General features: G+C 32.7%; 1 non-coding gene across 1 annotated transcript; it reads left to right on the plus strand.

Moving 5' to 3' along the window:
* The first annotated feature begins 3,790 nt into the window (after window positions 1-3,790).
* Window positions 3,791-3,897, plus strand: LOC113784658 (small nucleolar RNA R71). Its single transcript, XR_003470758.1, has one exon. It is a non-coding gene; the product is annotated as a small nucleolar RNA R71 (small nucleolar RNA).
* The last annotated feature ends 1,919 nt before the right edge of the window (window positions 3,898-5,816 follow it).

The following is a 5,816-nucleotide window of genomic DNA, read 5'->3' on the forward strand; positions in this document are numbered from 1 at the left end:
ATCCTCCCTCAGGTACATATTTAGCTTTTGACATTTTATCTTTCTCTTGATCTTTTTCTCTTACACTATTAAATGTAATTTTCTAGATAAACTGACTCTAATGCCAATTGACGTAGCTACAATATTACTAGAATGGGATTGAATAGTGGTATTATTTTTCTTTTAAAATGAGTATCCTCTACGTGAGGATAATAGATAAATGTCAGATGATAAATGTTTAGATCAGAAATAAGAATAAGACAAAATGAAGATATTAGAGTTTAGAGAATGACACACAAATTTTTATTGGTTTACTAAACACGGGTTATATTCAGTCCTCACTTTCGTGTGAGTTTTTCACTATGGCTCAAAAGGCTTATCCTCTGAAGGTATTCTTTTCACTATGTATTATCTTAGGCTCACCAGATGTACATAAACAATTTACCTTCTTGTCTTACAGATCTTATATAATTGTCAACAAGTTAATATTAACTTAAAGATATGTAGGGTTTTTTTCGAGATTTGCTAAGAATGGATCTAGCACTATGGTATACTTCCTAAAAGGATGATCCAAATATTTAGGATTAGTAGAAAGTATGTTAAGGATGATTTTTTTTTACAGCTTCGATATTTTGCTTGTGTGTTTTTTCTTATCTCCTTAAGGATAGAATCATCTAAATTTATAGAAATCATGAAGACTTAGATGATTATTGATGTACCTTGTTTAGAATCGCAAATATTCCCTTCAGTTTTCCTTGTTATAAGAAGGCTGATAGGATGAGTATGAAGGATGAAGCTTTCATTAATTCTGATGTGACTGGTGCTTTTATGGCTTTTCCTTTTTCCAACAAATTGAAGTGGCTTGCCTTAGAAGTCAAGGACATCAGTTTTTGTACTTTCACTTATTTTTCCATGTGCGAGGATGAATATAAAATAAAATTCATCCTCACTTAGGTGTTGTTTATCCTCTGACACATGTACAAATCTTCTTTGATCAATATTTTTCGTAGCTGGCTATCCTTTTTGTTATTCAAATTATTTTGTATGTTTGAGCAAGAGTAACATAATTTTCTCTTAAGAGGACACATTAATATCCATAAAATCTTCATCGGATCAAGAATGTAAATGATTTGTTTTCTAAAAATTAAAACATCCAAGAACACAAGTTAGATGACACATATAATCAGATCTTTGATCTTTAAAACAATTTCGTTATCATTAAAATATTTGAGAGAGATTTTGTCTCAACATTTGCAAGTCCAAAGGCAAGAGTATTCTGATCACTTTGATTTTGTCACATTATTTGTAGGCATTTTAACATTTTATGCATTTTAACAATTTGTGTTTGTATCTGACGTATTTTACCAATTTAAATATATGAATATAATTTTTTATAAAAAATAATAATAACAATATTAATAACCCAAAGGAAGTAATCTAGGCCCTAATAGGGGTTGTTTTTTATTTCCTATTTTCAAATTATCAAAAATAAAAATCGATTTCAATGTCAGTTTTTGAGTTTTCAATTTTAATTTCAGTTCTTAAGCATAAGTGCCACAAGGACAAGTAAATGTGGTTTACCCTTAGTCGCTAGGATGAATAGAAATTTGGAAGAAAAAAAACCAAAATAACCATTCAAATAGCAAAAATGTAAATGTTTTGATAACCTTTCTAACATTTGATCAACAAAGGGGAGAAGAAAGTGATATTTACGAGTAGCTTTGTTCAGTTTTCTGAAATCAATACACATCCTCCACCCTGTGACTGTCCTAGTTGCAGTGGATTCATTTTTATCATTTTTAAAAATAGTGATACCTCCCTTTTTAGGTACTACTTGAACGAGACTAACCCATTTTTTAGGAGTTTAAGTGCCTATTTTTTTACCACTTCTTTCATGTTAGGGTTTAACCTCAGCCAATGCTCAATAGAGGGTTTATAGTCCTCTTCAAGAAGTATCATATGCGTGAAAATAGATTGATTAATTTGCGTTTAAGTCCTCAATAGTATACCCAATAACTTTTGGACACACTTTGAGGACTCCAAACAACTTTTCCGTTTCTTCACCAATTAAATCATCACTTACAATTATAGGAAATGTAGAATTTTAGCCAAGAAATTCATACTTGAGATTTGATGGAAACGACTTAAGTCTACCTGCTGAGTTTGCCAATGCTTCAAAATTTAAGTTCAACACAAAAGGATTTTCATCCAATAATTTAGCATATGCATCAGCTTCCTTTGCCAAATCTTCGTGACTTGTACTTCCGATCAAGCATTCTTCTAGCCTATTTTGGGAGAGTGGTCCTAAAGGACACTCCTTAACAGAATGATCGATTAAATCAACCTTGCAACAAGAATCTTCAAGAGAATGAATTTTCAATAGATTATACAAATTAAATTCAATCTTTTCATCAACCACATTGAAGGCAAGCTTGCCATGTTTTACATCAATAACAACTCTTGTTGTGGCAAGAAAAAGTATCCCAAAAAGAATTGATACTTGGGAATCCTCATCCATTTCCAACACCACAAATTCAGTCTGTATAAACAATTGTCCTACTTTAATAGGAACATCCTCTAATATTCCCATCAGATACATGATAGATTGGTCAGAAAGCTGTACGGAAATGTTTGTGGGCTTTAACTCACCCTCATCAAGCTTCTTACAAACTGACAAAGGCATGTGGTTCACACTAGTCCCAAGATCACACAAAGCACGTTCAAAATTTATATCACCAATCACACAAGGAATAGAAAAACTTCATGGATCTTGAACATAATGTTTATATATAACTTTTTCAAAAGTTCCACAAATTTTTTAAATTGCTCCTTAGCCTTAGCGAATTTTTGGGGAAAGGGTATGAGTGGGTTGTATGGTGCAAGAGGCACATAAGTTTTTTAGTTTTCCTTCTCTACCCTCACACTTGATGGTTGAGCTCTTTCACTCTCATCACTACCACTCTCTTCCACATATCTACCTTGGGTTTCTCTAATTTTTTTTTTCTTCTTAAGTTGACAACATTTAGTTTTCCCTTGGGATTAGATTCAGGTTGCCCTAAAAACACATCGAAAAATCTAGAGGGTGAAGCAACTTGTTGAGCCACTTCAGTGAATTGTGTTTCCAACATTTTATTATGTGTGGACATGGAATCTACCTTAGATGCCAAATTCCTAAGTGCTTCATTCAATTAAACTCCTCATTTTGTTTGGTTTGAGTAGGGACAAAATTTTCATGCAAATTTTCTAAGCTAGAATTTTGGGGGCTGTTGAAAGTCCTTGGACCTTTGAAACCGGGAGGTCTAACCGGTTAGGGAATGGGACTAAGGATAGGATTTTTGTAGGAAAAATTTGGATAGTTCCTACACCCTTGATTGTAAGTATTGAAAAAAGGATCCCCTATTTGAGGATTGTTAAGATGATTAACTTGTTCATTAGCCTACCCCTCCTCCACCCATCTTTAGCACATATTCCGACTTGGCATTCAACGGCCATATCATCAACAATGCCACAAATTTCACAAGGTGAAACATTTGGTGCGACAACATTTACATTCAATTTTTCAAATTTTTGAAACAATGCATCTACCTTAGAAGCAATATGATCTAATGCATAAACTTCATACCTACAATCTTTCTTCTGAAGAGATCATTCATTTGACCATTGGTAGTGGTTCTGCACCATGTCTTCAATAAGAGCATAAGCATCTTTTATGTTCTTATTCATCAGCGCTCCTCCTACAACAATATCAACTCTCATTCTTATAGTGTATAAAGGTCCATTGTAAAATGTATGAACAGTTAACCATCTCTCCAATCCATGATGAAGGCACAATCTCACCATCTTGTTTAAGCGCTCCCGAGATTCATAGAGAGATTCTCTCATCATTTTGAGAAAAACTTGTGATTTGATTTCTCAATTATGTAGTTTTGCTTGGTAGAAAATATTTAGCAAGGAATGCTTACTTTAACTGAATCCGTGTGGTAATGGATTCAAATGGCAACAAATGTAGCCAAGATCTAGCTCTATCCCTTAATGAAAAAATAAAAACCCTTCATCTAATGGCATCACTAGTCACTCAATTCATTTTCAAAGTGTCACAATACTCTAAAAAAATAAACACATAGAGATTTGGATCATCTTTCGAAGTATTAGATAATTGGTTTTGTTGTACCATGGACAACAAATAAGGTTTTATCACAAAATTGTTAGCTTATATCATCAGTCGCAAAATACTCGAATGCATTTTTATAGTATCAGAAGATGCATATTCTTTCAAGTTCTATTTTTAGCCATTGTTAAATACTTTTTCTTGTTTAGAAATTATTTTTCTTTCTTGTTCTCTTATGGAAAAATATTTCTATCTCGGGTATTGGCTCGACAAGGTTCCCAAGACTTTGAATTCTTCGCATTCAAAGAGAGAGAACAATCAGTAACAGAAAAATAAAAAGAAATTGTAGTCTAATCGGTACAGAAAAAGAGAATTAATAACAAAAACAAAGTCTTCGACAATGGCGCCAAAAACTTGATAAGCTTGCAAGTGTATTGTATTGTCGCGTACTAAAAATTATCGTTCCCATAAGGACTTTATTATGAATATCAATTTCTCTTTACTATGATGATTAACTAAAATGACGATTGTTGATAGAATGATTTATTGATTAAAAATTACAACAAATAACACATTTGGGTTGTAGTTTTTCACAATGATAGATACAATCAAACTAATAATCTCTAAGTCATGGGTGTTAAACTCTTAAAAATCAAGTAAACCATTATAACTAATGCCTTCTTGCAAAGATCATAAGTGTATTTTAAACTAATAGCCAACATATTTTCATGATTGGTGGATTAGTAAAATCCAATTAAGAGAAGCTATCTTTCATGATTTCAAGAGAACGAAAATCTATTTTCATGATTTGATTCTCTTGTCTAATCTGATAGGTCAGATATCAAATTCACTTTTCAATGCAACATTTGATATCCAAGTACGAATATGATTCTTACTAAGATTGGATTAAAAGATCAATATTGATGACAAAAATAAAGAAATAGAAATTGTCATAGATCCATCATTGGAAATCCTACAATCCCAAGACAAGGAAGACGTACTCACACATGATCATAATTTTTGTTGGAACTTGCTTTTCTTTTATCTTCTTGATAAGGATAAACCATGACTGGACCATTTGACTTCAGGGATCTTTGCACCAATAATTTTCACTTATTCCTTAGTTTCTCCTTGCAACTAAAACAAAACAAAAATGTAGTGAAATATAACTAAAATCGAATTAAAAACATCATATTATCATATAAAAAAGCAAATAAATTCTAGTTTATAGTTACTCCATCTCGTTATGAATTTACTAAATATAAAAAATTATAACATATAAAAATAATTAATAAAAACTATACAAATTAAAATACTAATTATTTTGAAATGATTACTTCAAATATTGTAAATTTATATTTTTTTTAGTAATACTAGTAGTTGTGGAAATTGGACCTCGTAGTGGTGATTAGTTGTTAAAGGTGCCTCCAATGATCTAAAGAGGTGGTCGACAGTTAGATGTGGTGGTGGGAGAATGTGGTGGCAGTATTTAGTGATGGTAGTCAGAGGTAGATAGTCAATCGTGGCTGTCGGTGAAGGTGGTGGTAGTGGATTGCGATGGTGGTCTGTGATGGTGGAAATGGTCGGAGGTGGGTGATTAGTGATGGTGGAAATGGTCGGAGGTGGGTGATTAGTGATGGTGGCAGTGATTGGAGATAGGTGGTCGATGGTGGCAGTAGTCTAAGATGGTGGTCAATGATCATGACGGTGGTCAGAGGTCGGTAGTCAA

Source organism: Cicer arietinum, chromosome 6 (assembly GCF_000331145.2).
Source record: "Cicer arietinum cultivar CDC Frontier isolate Library 1 chromosome 6, Cicar.CDCFrontier_v2.0, whole genome shotgun sequence".
NCBI lineage: Eukaryota > Viridiplantae > Streptophyta > Magnoliopsida > Fabales > Fabaceae > Cicer > Cicer arietinum.